Raw genomic sequence first — 17341 nt, 5'->3', positions numbered from 1 at the left:
TGACAGCAAATTATGTGAATTTAAATGCTCCAGTAACCTTGTATATACAACCTTCTCGATAACTTTAGCAAACACCGATGGCATAGAAATAGGTCTAAAATTGTCAACATTATCAATGTCTCCCTTTTTATAAAGTGGCTTCACTACCGAGTACTTTAATCGGTCAGGAAACCGACCACTCCTAAAGGAAAAGATACACATATGGCTAAGTACTGGGCTAACATACACAGAACCCCATCATATCCATGAGAGTTCTTGGTCTTTAGTGATTTAATTATCAACTCAATCTCCCTCTTGTCAGTATCATGGAGGAGTATTTCAGGTAACAGCCTCGGAACACTTTTTTTCTAAGAGCGCTATATGATTCCCTGTTGGGACTAGGTTGTTTTTCGTTCTAAAGACGGTCAAACAAGCTGTCAAGCAGGTGGTCATAACGTTCTGGCTCATCAGTGTAGATGATATTTCCCTAGTTTGTGCAGTTGCACTGAAAAGTTAGCTATTTGATTATGCAAGCAGCTATTATTTTTCATGTAAATTTAGATGATTGTAGCGCGCCACCTTCCTGGAGTTGTAATTTTAATTTTCCTCCAGTCCAGGAGTGATATTATGCTCAGATACGTATTGTATCGAAATCACGCTGTGTATTTTTTTAAATTATTTTGTGACTATTAGCGTAATGTAATAAAATATGAGCCATGACTTATAAAAAAAAACACACATTAATGCAATGCCTCAGCATAAAAGAGAAATAACTAATGTAGGAATATTATTAACAGTATAATATGTTGTTTAATTTAGCCCGACTTGTATAAGCACTCAGTAAACTAGCTCAGTTCTCAGGGTAGTTACGTAATCGTCGATAATTGATTGTACTTTTCTTATCAATCCAACACTAGGCTCATGAGAAGTCGTGTGCTTATTGCACCAGAGAATATTTGCCAAGTCTCTGCGATGTACACTACTGTAGTACGTAACTTAGTGTCGTGGTTTCGTCTCGATTCCCCAATATAAGATAACACGAGCAGCATCTACAAATGAAATCCTATAACGGATCTGGAATCCTGTGACCAGACCTTTTCTGCCTGGGATATTATCTCGTTATATAAAGAAAATCTGTAAGTAAAATTGTTAAACTATTAGTAGCTGCCTCCGGTCTCGTGGTATCTGAAATAAAGTTAATTGTCCTAACCGACGGCACGATTCGTAGATGAGCTAAAAGAAAAATGTTAAATATTTTTCTAAGATGGCGCCTAACAATGAAAATTCTTTGTTGTGGCCCGTATCTACTTAAGGCAGTCTAGTTATCAGACTAACAATAGATTGACCACATACACAAAATCCTTTTGACAAAATAACCATTATATTTTTCGGGTTTTAAGTACAACTTACATTATCAGCTGGTACAGCAAGATGAGCTTTACACAAGAACGTCCTGTTTGGTCGGAATCCAAGCAAATAAGATAAGCGAATGACAAAGAAAAGATAGTTCATGCATAGAAGCGCAAGAGTCCATGGAATAACATGTCCGTTGTAGTTCTATCTCTTCGTCTTTGGCGTACTTGTCGATTATTTATAAAATTTATCGTAATATTTAGTTTACATTTTTTTTAAACCCAAGTCCACACAGGAGAAACAGTACAGCTGATATGTATCTGATTTCATGGCCTAACCGTACACCATGCGGCACAAATAGTGGGCTTTCTCACGATCTTGATTCATGAAGCTCATAATATCTGCACTATAGATAGCCTGCGGTCGGAATGTTTACATCTCAGAACTCTGTTCGTAGGAAACAGATATTCGTTTCATATGATTTAGATGTTACAACAGAAATATAAATAACGAAACATAGTTACCCTCTAAACCGATAAAAGACGACCATAAGTACACCAGGCAGGTGCTTGAAGGACTTCATAAAACTGCAGCAAATGTGATATTCGACGAGCAGTACGCACACTTCAGGAGGACGGTGTGAACGCGTCGGCATACTCGTCTCCTCGAGCCCTGCATTGGTAATGGCTACTCGATGGACTATAAAGAAACTTTTCGGCATATTCTAACTTTTGGGCATATGTGTTCGAGGAGTCAGTCAACTTACGGCTTTCTGAGAACTTGATTAGAAAGGACGGTGGTTTTCGGTTGGTTGCAACATGGAGTCGTTTCATTGGGAAACATCGTGGTGTGCGTAACCAATGTCGGTCTCAGATTTTACCAAACGAAGACGACTTATCTGATACTGATAAGTGAAATCAGTGCGCGCCTCAGATTTGTAATGTATACACACGGAGAGTAGATATCAGTAGAATGGCGGCTGAGTGCAGATTCACAGTTACATCGCAGGTTAACACAGCAGTAGTCCTGGTGAGATAGAGGACACGTCAGAGGATGAGCTCAAAGTAACGACGCAAGTTACCGAACACAGCGTGATGTGATCTTGTAGATAAGAAGAAGAGCTGAATCGTTAGTAATGAGTGATTAACTCCAAGAACTGATAGTGATCGACGTCTGTTCGTCAGGAAAATAGATACTTTTACGTGTGATGGTAGTATCAACGACGTAATCAGCTGCTGCATTAACGTAAATTCTTATGTAGCATTGTCGTATTGCTTACGTTGGTTACTGTTTGAAGATTATATCAAGATAATTGTGCGCGATCTACTTAACTCTTAACTGCAGTCATATCGAGTTCTCATGGATGTAAATTCGTGAACTGAGTAATCTATTATATCTTTCAATTCTTTTCTGTTTTAATGACGCAGTTACTGGATTCCTTTTCAGGTTTTGTAATTGTTGCTTAGAATGTTGGCGATAAAAAAATTAAATTTAAAAAATGCGTAATATGTTTCTCAATTCTAAAGATAAAGACGTGACCCTACATAAATATGACAAAATAAATATGTTGGCCACCTATGGTGCCAGCATAAAATCTGTAGCACACAAGTGTCGCCTACGTACGCAATAACTGTGGCAAAAGTCGTGTCAAAATCAGTACTAGGTACGCGCTGTCCACCTTTAGCTGAGGAAGATTCCTTTTAAAGAATGACTCGTGTCGTTTTGTTACTGCGTCAAATAAGTTACATTTCGTAACAAGTAGCGGATACAGAAAAACCTCAATGAGGAGGCGCTACATATATCTTCAGCTACCTTTAGCTATACCGAAATAAAAAGTAATCAAGTCACATGCAAATTTTAAGAAAGTTTTATTTAAAGTAATTATACATATGTACAAGACAATGCCATCTTATGATACAAAAAAGTTTATAATTGTGGTTCTCTTCCTTAAATGATGAATCCTATGCGCCTATTCTTGCTGGCAAATTGGTGAATTATATCGTCAATAGGATAATCGATGTTAGGGTGAGTGTTCGATAAAGCTAAGCCATTTAGTCGACCCGACGCTGTCGCGAGTGCTACGTAGGAAAGTACAACAACTCGATAACTCGATTCAGTCGAGTCGACTGACGAAAGAAACAAACGATTAGCGTGCTGGCTGACTGGTGGGGCCACCCCAGGTGGAGAAGGGCGAAGGGGGGGCGGGGGAAGTGGTTCGGGCGTTCCCCGCGTCCCACATATGTAGCCGCCACTGGTCGTAACTACAAGACATGTAATTCAACTGATGTTTTAAAAGTGCAGCTTACTCTATGACAGAAAAGAATCTGTCGCACAGGGTGCTAGTCCAGTATCCATGCAAATTATGTTTATGAAATACTGATAGACCTTCTGTATGGTACTAATGATAAAACATACGAAACTAAAACTTAAATTTATACGTGCTGTATGGAAGTTAATCAGGTCAGTCACCATATTAAAATTTTATTAAGTAACTTTTTCCGGCTTTTGTCACTTTTTACTAATATTTATCCACACATTCATACTCTGTAGACCAAATACTAGCATTTGATTTCAATATTTTCAACATCGAATATTTTGTTTTAGTAATATTTTGATGAAATTTGCTTTTTTATGCAATTTCAGTAAATTTTTTACACAAATTTATTAGCATAATGCGTTTCGGTAGCAATTTGCCATCATCAGGTGCTTTACCATCATCAGGTGCCTTACAGTTTTGAAGCACCTGCTGATGACCATACGCTGCCGAAACGTTCCTGCAATAAATTTTAGTAAAAAATTACTCAAATAGAAGAAACTGTTTCATAACAAAAGCAAGTTTCATCAAAATATCATCAAGAGCAAGAAATGGGATGTTCAAGATACAGAAACCAAATGATACCATTTCGTATAGGAAATAAGAATGTATAATCTCATTTTGTCTAAGTTACATGTATTAAAAGTATTCCACGTACAATATTTATAGGTTATTTAATGTTAGTTAATTTGGGGTCTTTGTGGAAAACAGGTGCCTGAAGCAAGGTGTACTGACAAGAGAATCAAAGGTAACAAACGTATCATGCAAATAGCAATTGACAGAGCAAATAGTATAAATAATAATGATTGTTATTGAAAAAATAAGGAATTTAAAGAAATTTTTGGTAGAGGTAGGATGTGAGTGTTATGCTACTTAGAAACAGCTTTTAAAAGGCAAATACTGACAGACAAAAGGCTTTCAGGCAGCAGAAACTGATCAGATATAAAATGCTCAGACGTCTATTTGGCCGGGACAGTTCCGATTTTTTTTAGTCTATACCCCTTGTCCCCATACAGTTCCGCCAGGATGCGTAAATGATCTGGTTTTTAGAAATCAAATATAATTTTGGCTTATTTGAGCCTTCAGCAAGTAACTTTATATTTCTAACAAGAATCTACACTTCATTTACATATCGTATTCCTAATCTTAGATACCATGATGTGCTTTATAATGAAATGGGTTCATACATCCTGCTTGATGACGCTTTCAAGTTCAAGATCTTCAATAATACTTGCGCTGAAGTTGGTATTACTCAGCTGGATTTTCTTAGCGGTAGCCCAGATGCTTTCGTGTGTATTTCGTTTTTATGAATAGTTAGGACTCCTCATGGGGCAGTACTAAAGGTAGAAGGATGGCATTTTACTATTTTAGTGGTTGGAGAAACAGTTCATGACATAAGAATGAATGTGGCAGAAGAACGAATAACCAGATTCTTACCAAACGTTATAAGAAGTGCTTTAGGCGTATCTGAATTTGATTTGATAAAAACATTACAAGTTCACTGAAAGAGTGTGTGAATTTTATGATAGTAGTGTACAATACATTGAACAGTGGGCCGATCTTTTAACGCATTTTTAGACTAAATATGGGTTCTTTTGCACTGTGTCCCTGTATAGGATGAGATACAAAAAAGCTACGAGTCTTTCAAAAACTTATTACCAAACTGCAGAGTTAATGGCTTGTTCATGGAGCACGTAGTATGTAGCAGTTTGTCATACCTCGGCAAAGAGAGAAATGGAGTGTAGAAGAAACTTTTTTTGCGTTATGTATTCCTGGTAAAAATGCAGCAGTCGAGCGTGTATTTTCTTTGGTACATAAAAGTAAGGGACATCAAAACTCAAATGAAAGTAAAGATTTCGAACGTATTAATGGTACTGAATTATAATTTGAAATACAGATCTTCGGAATTTCATGACTTCTTAAAAACGAAGCAAACATCTCCTGAATCTAATTCATTCACCGGAGAAGTATGGTGTTCTGAATAACTCTATTATCATCTGGTGCCATATCGTTGTAAGATTTAATAATGTATAACAGTTACAGAGTATTCTTGCATTCCGAGCAGAGAGCGATAATAGAGGAGGTCCCAGCTTCAACTTCCAGAAATACGGTCACCCTATCAGATATCGATCGAGTGCTTACCACAGACACTGAATGTTGAGAAAGATGGACTAATGAGATTTATATTACAAACACACTGATCTGATGTTTGGCGGGATATGTCAGGCAGCATGGTACCTCCAAAGTTAGGGAACAGAGTTCCTTAACGTTTTATGATTTTCAATTTTCTCCAACACAGTATGTTAGAGGAGTAGTGTACACCCTCTAGAATTGTTTGCTAATTGCTATTTCACGGAATGGTGAATGAAGGGAGGGAAGGAGGGAGGGGGGGGGGCAGTGATAGGAAGCAAGCAGAACGGTGCAGAGGAGAAGGCAAAGAGGATTGCATGTCTGCTGTTCTGTGGCTCTCTGACAGGGAAGACCAGTCAGCTTCCGAAGGCAACGTTAGATAAGTCATCAGGGCATTAGCAAAAATAAGCAGAGTCATGAAGACAGTGAATTATGATGGAGGGCATAGAACGCCTGCCGTATATAAAACACCTGAGTGTAGACATTCAATTTAATCTGAACACCGCTTACGTTCAAAGTCAGCGTGGAGTAACCATATACAGACGGCAGATGGCAATGGAGGACATATAAGGTGTATCGGCGGGGCGCGGAAAACATTGCAATCTTTGTCGTGATGCTAATAGAGGACGATGTTTCTGACGTGCAAGGGCCCATGATCGTTGGCTTTTGTGCCAGGAGTGGAAGCACTTCCTTCATGGCTAAGTCTGTACACTGTTGCGTGACGCCGTGGACAACATACACACACCGTGCATGGCAAAATGGCGCCGTCCAAAACCGGTGCCGATGTAACTGTGTTTCACCAGTGGCCCTAAATGGCAGGCTTGAAAGACAGCTGCCGAGATGTGTACGAGCAAACAACCGTTGAGCACCTGACTGCCCAGATTAACCAAAGGTCTACCGTCAGTGTCTCCTCAACGACCATTCAGCGGACGTTGCAGCGTGTGGACCCTCGCGGCAGGCGTCTGTTTCATACATCCACGTTGACTGCTGTTCGTCGGCGACTAAGCCTGGAATTTGCACTCCAGCACGACAACTGGACGTCCACTGACTGATGACAGGTGGCCTTTCCAAATGAATCAGGGTTTATGCTCCATCGGAAAGCTAGTTGTTGGTGGATACGGCGTGAAACATGTGATATCAAATACCCTGCAGCATTCACGGAGAAGGTCGAGTACGGAGGAGTGAGCATTTTAGTTCAAATGGTTCAAATGGCTCTGAGCACTACTGGACTTAACTTGCAAGGTTATCAGTCCCCTAGAACTTAGAACTACTTAAACCTAACTAACCTAAGGACATCACACACATCCATGCTCGAGACAGGATTCCAACCTGCGACCGTAGCAGTCGCACGGTTCCGAACTGAAGCGCCTAGAACCGCTCGGCCACTCCGGCCGGCGAGCATTTTGATTTGGGGGATGTTTCCGTGGCATTCCCTGGGTGATCTCGTCATCCTCGAGGGTGTTATGGTCCTTGGGGACAATATTCAGTCTTTGGCATGAGCTGACATTAATGCAATTAATGGTTCAAATGGCTCTGAGCACTACTGGACTTAACTTGCAAGGTTATCAGTCCCCTAGAACTTAGAACTACTTAAACCTAACTAGCATAAGGACATCACACACATCCATGCTCGAGACAGGATTCCAACCTGCGACCGTAGCAGTCGCACGGTTCTGAATTGAAGCGCCTAGAACCACTCGGCCACTCCGGCCGGCGAGCATTTTGGTTTGGGGGATGTTTCCGTGGCATTTCCTGGGTGATCTCGTCATCCTCGAGGGTGTTATGGTCCTTGGGGACAATATTCAGTCTTTGGCATGAGGTGACATTAATGCAATTAATGGTTCAAACGGCTCTGAGCACTATGGGACTTAACATCCGAGGTCATCAGTCCCTAGAACTCGGAACTACTTAAACCTGGCTAACTTAAGGACATCACACACATCCATTCCCGAGGCAGGATTCGAATCTGCGACCGTAGCGGTCGCGCGGTTCCAGACTCAAGCGCCTAGAACCGCTCGCCCACAACGGCCGGCTAATGTAATTAGCCTTTGTGTAATGTTGAACAGAAAATGAGTGGTACAGGGCAATGGCTGATACAATACGAAGGTGTTTGCAACTACAGTATCAAATGGCTCTGAGCACTATGCGACTTAACTTCTGAGGTCATCAGTCGCCTAGAACTTAGAACTAATTAAACCTAACTAACCTAAGGACATCACACACATCCATGCCCGAGGCAGGATTCGAACCTGCGATCGTAGCGGTCGCTCGGCTCCAGACTGTAGCGCCTAGAACCGCACGGCCACTCCGGTCGGCTACTACAGTATCCTCAGGATTTAACTGAAACAAAACATGCTCAAAAACTCGCAGAAATTCTACCAGTAGGCTCGACTGGAAGTTCAGCGTAACACTACAATCGTAACACCTAACTTGGCATTTGAAAACAGTGTGCTGGAACAGATATAGATCATATCAGGATAGTGGATATCGAATCGAGCAAAATACACCGGAGATCCATAGGTCTGAAATGCACAATTCATTTAGCGTCGAATGCACAGAAGTCCATACCCGTGAAGAAATGACAGCAAAAGTATTTCTGATTGCGACAGTTTTTTGCGTCAAGCAACTTCCAGTGCATGCGCCAGCCCTTTCTTCTCCGGTGTCAACTTTGCATGAATGACAGAAGAGGAATTTAGGACATTTACTGTAAAAATTAATACTTCATGGAATCTAGTTCCTGTTTTCTTTTTCTTCAGTATCTTAGGTAACAGCTGATGGTCTTGTTATACTAAAAGTTCATTCAAAGCCCTTTCGTTATCAAAGATTGAAGTATGTGCCTTTTATATTTCGTTATTGAATCTATTGAATCAAACAATCCCGTTAGTCGGTTGTCTTACTACAGCGCTCTTTCTTTATTTATCTTATTAGCTTAACAACATTGATATCATACGTACTTCCTGCGTAAAAGGTTCACTAATAAAGTTTATCCAGTAAGCATTAAACAACACTCTAATATAATGAAAGCAGCTGTAGGCAGGAATTGCAAAATATCTTAGCTTTGACTTTTCAGCGTAGATAATAACATTGAGATAATGTGAACAGTGAGTGCTCTCTAGCAGAACAGGTATTAACAAGGACATTTGCGTTACATGCACGTGCTTTTACGCACTCATTAATTTTCAAACAGTGCTCATTCGATGTCCCCGATCACGATCGAAGTTCATCATTTTAATTTTCTTTCTGAACCGTATAGAAACAGGTTAGTCTCAGAGCGAAGAACTGCTATTGTTTGTGGCTTTAGAATACCAGTCTGTTTCATTCAACTTACGTTGATTAAATTCGCATTAACATCTCAGTGGCTATAAGTGTTCTCTTGATTACATACAGTACGTAATAACACAAGTTTTTACTCAAGTGGTTACCACTGCATTATACGGGACTGTTGCAATGTTCACTTGGCATCTATGAATTCGTTTTCATAATGAAAAGTGTCAAAGTGCTTATCCCGAGCGAGTAATAGTGCTGTTTTAAGTGAGTGTAATTTTCGAGGTAATTGAGTTCAGGAACAATGAGTGGCACAATGGAACCGTGCAAATGAGTTCCATCTGTTTTACAGTGTCCATGCAGTATTACGCTAGCTTCCTACGCTCGACACTAATAACAGTAGCGAGCGATTACTTTAATTGTCTGTTCAATTATTTTAAAACGTAATAAAATGATTAATGTGTAATTTCACATAGCTGGTCTTTAGTACAAAACTGCGTAAGCTTTCTTATTTTTTCAAAATAAAAAATTGGGATTTTGCAAAGACATTTTGGAATTATGTCACGCTGTGCGTGTGTAGAATCTGCAAATTAACGATGAAAATAATACCTATACTATCGAAGTATCCCAGTCAGTGGAAAAATGAGGGCTGGCTTATGGAATATTTATTCATGTGGCTCTTTAACAAATGAGTCGGTCGTGGCAACAGGACCTTAGTAACCCTTTCATAGATACAATATAGTTGTTTATGAAGGAAAATGTGATTGATGCGAATGGCTGTAATATGTAAGTTCTGTTACTTGAGCTGAATAAAAACATTAAACATTCCGTCATTGGCTGGCAGTAAATCTCGTGTTTACTTATATACTGGAAGTAAGTGTCATTCGCCTGATCACAAGGCTTTAACATCTGACACACATCTCCCCAATTTGTCAAACGCCACACATATGCTCACTCTATGCCGCACAACTAAAGTTACTGAAAGAGACTGTAAGTGACTGACAAATACTGAAGGGAAAGTACTTTCGAAGCTACAACAAATTTCAGATGCCAAGTTACAGTCCTGCTTCTTCCAAGAGAAACAGAGTAAGTGATACATTCAATGTCGGTTGTAGTTCAACATTGATATACCTTGATATGCCAATATATGGGTCGTATAATTTTGTATTTATGTAAGCAAAAAATCAAAATGGCTCTGAGCACTATGCGACTTAACAGCTGAGGTCATCACTCCCCTAGAACTTAGAAATTCTGTTCTTCATAAACGCTTTTCTTGCCGTTGCCAATCTACATGTTATATCCTCTCTACTTGGACCGTCATCAGTTATTTTGCTGCCCAAATAGCAAAACTCACCTACTTCTTTAAGTGTCTTATTCCCTAATCTAGTTTCTTCAGCATCACCTGATTTAATTCGACAACATTCAATTATCCTCGTTTTTCTTTTGTTGACGTTCACATTATATCCTTCTTTCAAGATATTGTCAGCTCCTTTCAACTGATCCTCCAAGTACTTTGCTGTCTCTGACAGAATTACATTTCATCGGCAAACCTCAAATTTTTCATTTATTCTCCTGTCCTTTAATTCCTACTCCAAATTTTTCTTTTGTTCCCTTTGCTGCTTGCTCAGTATGCAGATTAAATCACATAGGGGATAGGCTACAGCCCTGTCTCACTCCCTTCTTAACCACCGCTTCCTTTCCATGCCCCCCTACTCTTATAACCGCCATCTGGCTCCTGTACAAATTTGGAAAAGCCTTTCACCCCTTTTAGAATTTGAAAGAGAGTATGCCAGTCAACATTGTTGAAAGACCTCTCTAAGTCGGCAAATATTATAAACTCATGTTTACCTTTCCTTAACCTATCTTCTATGTGAAGTCGTAGGACTACCATTTTGGGCTGTAGACGCACATTCTTTTGGAATTGCTTGAAACAAGTCCTTTAATTTATTCAGACATTTTTATTAACGTTATGTTGATTGTCATGCAAACGATTTTAATAAATATATGTTACTTATATGCATTGTCATCTCGTTTCGTCTGTAAAACCGAAGCCTGTTCCTTAGTTCCGAACTGTTAGGTTCACGATCCAATGGTCCTATTATTTACTTGTTTGGGAAGTACAGGGATACAACTGTGAATTCAGACATTGTATGGACAAAAGTGTGTGTTCCTTAACTAACGGAACGTAGTAAACTGAATTTTTAATGGAACAGTTCAGCAATCAAAGTAGTAAAATATATTACCTCCTACATCAATATTAATTTTAACTCACACATATACCAAGTCTCCCGTTTAGCTTCATTCAGAAATCAATGTTATTTCTCGCCACACTCAGTTTTTGTCTGCATTAAAACAATCAATAGAGAGCTGAAGTTGCAGAAATATTCGGAAAACGAAAGACATATACACAGGTCTCAAGTATTCTTGTATAAATTGACAAACCTGTTTCTATGTGAATAATATATGTATTCCGCAGTTCATTAGCGATTATTTCATATTAGCAGCTATTTCAGATCTTTCATAAATAAACGTAAAAACATTATGGTCCTTATTTCATAAAGCAAATTAATTTAGGTTGATACAGCAAAGTGCTGTGATGTAGGGCCTTGCTATTTACTTTTTTGTATAATTCATTTCAAATTATTGTTTCATAATTGTGAGCTCGGCTGTTTAGTGCTGAAAACTCAATATGTTATTTTAGGGTGGGATACCTTCACGTCCTGGGTGTATAGACATGGAAGATCCATAATATTTCGAACATTACTTCATTATTTCGAAGAAGTCGGTAAGGATGCTAAACTACCTGTGAAACCTTCCCGTCTCCTCTATACCTCTTTTGTTAATGATAACCTTCCCTTTTACAGTAAACTATGAAACCTTTCCTTAGGATTTCTATATCTTGCATAATAACAAGAAACGAAATCTTCCCTTTGAAATTTATTCTCTTTCTCAATCTTCGAATACAAATTTAATTGTTGCTTATTAAAAGTGATTTTCTGATTATTTCGACGAAGCATAGAATGTGTCGTCGTCGTGGCCCTCAGTCGTTATCTGCAATAACCCAAAACTGTTCCTTACCTTTTTTGCTGTTACTGGATCGCCATCTGACTGCTACATCGAACTGAGACATGAATATACTTACTCTGGTTTACTATACTCTATTAACTGCTGGTGGGCTGTCATAATATGTGGCTGTATTTATTACCAAAGCTGACGTTATTCTTTAATAGCAAATCTGACGTTATTCTTTAATTAATTCGACTGAAGTTACGTAATTCATAGTTGAACTTTTTCTTGACAACAATAATATTTTGCAAAGTTTTACATTGATGGTTTTTGGGATGGACTATAATTAGAAATACAATATTGCTGGCAAAGGTTAATTATATTCTGAATGAAATGATTTTACAAACGTTCAAATGGGACTTACTTTCTACAATAATCTTACAACTAGCAATGCGCAAACATACCTTCAGTAGTCTTGAGTTTCTCAATATATTAATTCAATAATATTAGTTCCTCTTATGATAATAGTTAGCTGATGTCTCTGTACATCCGTTTATAATCTCTTGTAAATCATAGCTAGTGGCTGGCAGGCACACCGCTCCTCTCAACCTCTCGCTTCAGACCTGCTACCGACTCGCTTCACATCTCGCTTACTACTGACTTCCTACGAACGCTAAAGTGCGATCTCTCCTGCCAACAACGCTTTCTGGTGCAGACAATCCCTGCTACCATTACAAAATGTATCAATGCGCGGTGTTTTCCGCTCTTTTCTTAAAATGTATCCATACGCGGTCTCTCCCGCCCTTTTTAAAATTAAATCAATGTGTGGTCTCTCTTGCCAACAGTACTTTGGTGCAGACATTCCCTGCCACCACAATTATGACAAATATTAATATTATTCCTACTTTATCCTATTAATAAAATGTAAACATCTTTCATAAATTGTGATTTGGCAATAGACAATAGAAATATACACGTCTTACACCTGTATTAATTTTCCCTTGCAGGTCTGGCTTAACGTACGAGCTTCACACGCACCGACACCAGATTACTAACTCAACTTGATTCTTCTTCTTCATGTGCCGTCTCCTCTAAGAAGGTTGGCTGTCATCATGGCAATTTCTGATCTTGATTTGGCTGATCTAAGGAGTTCTGACGTTGAACAGTTGTACCAATTTTTTAAATTGTCAATCCAGGATGTCCGTCTTCTACCCCTCGTTCTCTTCCCACAAATTTTCCCTTCTAGTATTATTTGCAATATTTTGTAATTTACTCCCCTAATAACATGGCCTAAATATTGTAGCTTCCTTACTTTAAAAGTTTTAATTAATTCTTTTTCCTTTCCCATTCTTCTTAGGACATCTTGATTAGTAATCCTCGACACCCAACTAATTCTAAGTATTCTTCTATATGCCCACATTTCAAAAGCTTCTAAACTGTTCATGTCCTTCTTTTTCAATGTCCATGCTTCCATTCCGTATAATAATTTTGAGAATACATAGCATCTTAGCAACCTCATTTTTGTGTTTAAACAAATGTCTCTCGAACAGAATGCATTTTTCGTCTTATTAAGGATACTTCTGGCCTGTCCTATTCTCGATTTAATTTCTTCTGAGCTTTCAATCTCCTCATTTACAATTGTTCCGAGATATTTAAATTTACGTACTTGATCGACTCTTTCCCTATTGATTGTAAGATTTTCTTGTTGGTGTGTTGTAGATATCACCATGAACTTAGTCTTGCTTACGTTAAGAGTCAAGCCAAATTCTTCACTTTTTTCTGCGACTTTGTCAAGAAGTAATTGTAGATCTTTGAGGTTTCCAGCTAGTAGTGCAGTGTCATCAGCAAACCTAACATTGTTAATGTTTAGCCCATTCACTTTAATGCCAGCTATTTCATCTGATAGAGCTGCCTGGATTATGTCTTCTGAATACATATTAAACAATAAGGGTGAGAGAACGCAACCTTGTCTCACACCCCTCTTTATTTCTATATCATTCGATAACTCATTTTCTACCTTCACGGTTGCGGTTTGATTGTAGTAGAGGTTATATATAATGCGGATGTCTTTCTTATCAAGTGTTTTCTTTTCTAACAATTCTATGAGATGATCATGACGAACTTTGTCAAATGCTTTATTATAATCCAGGAAGCACACATATAGTGGCTGGTTAACCTCCATACATCGTTGTGCTAATATGTTAAAAGCAAACAATGCTTCTCTTGTACCGAGGGAACTTCTAAAACCGAATTGTGTTTCACTTATACCTTCTTCTACTTTTTGTATATTCGTTGGTGTATAACTTTTAGAAATATCTTTAAGGTGTGACTCATTAAGCTTATTGTACGGTGATCATTACAAGTTTTGACATTAGCCTTTTTGGGTAATGTAACAAAGGTAGATGTCAACCAATCCCTAGGAATAATTCCCGAATTATAAATATCATTAAACAATTGTACAAATATATCTATATGGTCTATTCCTATGAGTTTCAGGATGTCATTTGGTATCTTATCCGGTCCAGGGGCTTTTCCTGTCTTTGATTTGTTGATAACATGTAATATTTCTTCTTTCGATATGCTTGGTCCTCGTTCTCCGATCATGTTATCATAAAATTTTTGATCTTTTCTTGTATCTTCAAATAGTTCTTTGACATATTCTGTCCACCTGTCCAGTTTACCTTTAACATCAGGAATTATTTTGTCATTTTTATCTAACAATAAACTTGTACTTTTCTTTTTATTAAGTCCAGCTAAATCTTTAACTTTTTTGTGTAAGTTGAAACTATCATGTCTTGTTTCATAACTCTCAATTTCAGAGCATTGTTCCTTGTACCATTCTTCTTTTGCTCGCCGTGTTTCTTTTCGTATTTCTGCATGTAATCTTTTATACTCACTTTCATCTCTATTTTTAAGTATTCTTCTTTGTTCCATCAATTGTAATATCTTCTCTGTCATCCACTTCTTTTTCATGTTGTCGTGTTTGGTCGCCATTGTGTTTTTACATGCATTATTTAATGTGTCTTTTATAAGTTCCCATTTGCCATCAATGTCTTCTGTTTGATTATTCTTTATCCTAACTAATTCCTTATTAATCTCTTCAGAAGTCTTTTGTTTAGTCAAGGGGTCTCTTAGAATAGTTGTATTTATATAGTCCTTCTTTTGTTTCTTTTGTATGGCTTTCAGTTTCACATGGAACTTTGCTACTATAAGGTTATGATCAGAAAATATATCAGCTCCTGGATATGTTTTCACACCATGAATAGAATTTTTGTACCTCTTGTTTATAAGTATGAAATCAATTTGATTTCTGCAAAATTCAACTTGATAGCGGTCTGCAAAATCCTTGCCCGGTGACTGTGACAGGTGTTTGTGTGTTTCAGGGCGTGGGCCAGCATGGCCATGTCATTCCTGGGCATCATGCTGGTACTCCTGTGCTGCTCGTGCTGGAAATACGCCATGCACGCCCAAAGGATCAGGTCGGCTGCCCTGCGTTCCTCGCGTAAGTAGAACTATCCAGCAGCATCCAGGTGACAGTTTCACTGGGGGGGGGGGGGGGGGGGTGAACATTCCAGTACAGACTGCATATACATGTTTCTATCCACAAGGCCATTGGAGGAAGAGCTCACAGGGGGGTAACTCGAGGTGAACTGGTAATGTAGCGGAGTGTTTTGTGGATAGAAGTTGTTCACTTTCCCATCTAATCGCCTGGCAGTTCAGCGCAGCAGTAGCACCAAACTTCCTATTTGCGAAACCTGCTATCATCGAGAGGTTGCCGCTCGCGTATCTAGTAGTCTACTCGTATATGTCCCGACTCATCAATGCCCACCATAAATTACTACGGACAGAAACTTGAAATTTACAGAGGGCGTTGATATTGTACTACAGACGGCGTTTAAGGAGGATTTTTTTGAAGTTCAAAAAAATTGTTCACATGGCTCTGAGCACTATGGGACTTAACATCTGAGGTCATCAGTCCCCTAGAACTTAGAACTACTTAAACCTAGCTAACCTAAGGACATCACACACATCCATGCCCGAGGCAGGATTCGAACCTGCGACCGTAGCGGTCGTGCGGTTCCAGACTGAAGCGCCTAGAACCGCTCGGCCACATCGGCCGGCTTCAAACTCCATCCCTAAAGGTGGGATAGGGCGGATAAAGGGTTTTTGAAGCAGATACTATTAAGGCAGTTTTGAGACTAGACCTACGAAAATTGGCATTCGGTTCCTTGGTCAGAAATAAAGAAAGACATGTTTCAGCATATACAGGAACTTCACCCCTATGGAGGTGAAATGGTGACTCGGAGTTGTTTTTGAAACTAAATCGTTATTGAAGAATTACTACTGTATTCCTAAAGCTACAGTACATCTATGAAAACTGGAATTTGTCTTGAAAAAGATGAAATAGGGAATGAAATGTTTCATGAAACTATTTCATTACGGAAGCATTTTAAGGGTAAATCTATTAAAATTGTAATTAGGCTTCTAAGTTGGAAATAAAAAAAATACATGTTTCAACCACTAACAGCGTAAAAATGGGCATGAAAGTTTCCACCGACATATTTCACCGTGCAAGCATTTTCGAAGCTAAATCTATGAAAATTTGTATTTGACTTCTCTGTTAGAAATTAAAAAAAAAAAGACATGTTCCAATATTTTCGAAAATTCGCCTCCCAAGCGGGGTGAATTAGGGGATGAAAATTTTTAAGAAAATATATTTAAAATATGCTAAATCTATGAAAATTGGCATTTCATTTCTCTGTAGGATATAAAGAAACATGTCTTTGAGGATAAAAGTTTCTGTGGAAATATGACCACAAGAACGGAAAAGGCATGATTAACAGAAACCTTGGACTCCAGCTACCACAACCGGTTTTTTGGTGAGAAGCACATTCTGAAAATACCGTGCTTCTATGGCCTAGCTCGAAAAGCTTAGAAAGTGTTCCAGTTTGTGAACAACGTAAAAATTCGATTAAAGAAAAACGAAAAAACAGTGCAGACCAAGCAGTGTAAGGGTACGAAGCAGCCGGTGCTACGCTAGCGTCACGTAATACTACCGCGCGTAATTATTTCATAATTCTTACAAAATCGTAAATACTGGGTGCCCATAGTTGAAGTTCTACTTTAAAAATGTTGTAGAAAGAAGACCACTGCTTAAATTGGAACAGCACATATCGACGCAGAGAGGAACGTCATGGAATAAAACAAATTTAACGAAAATTGCCAATAGATGGCACTGTAAGCGTCTTGACGTAAATTGGGGACGGCTACAAATAACAGATGAATCGCAATCCA

Source organism: Schistocerca piceifrons, chromosome 5 (assembly GCF_021461385.2).
Source record: "Schistocerca piceifrons isolate TAMUIC-IGC-003096 chromosome 5, iqSchPice1.1, whole genome shotgun sequence".
In the NCBI taxonomy this organism is placed as follows: Eukaryota; Metazoa; Arthropoda; class Insecta; order Orthoptera; family Acrididae; genus Schistocerca; species Schistocerca piceifrons.
This window is presented reverse-complemented; position numbering follows the sequence as displayed.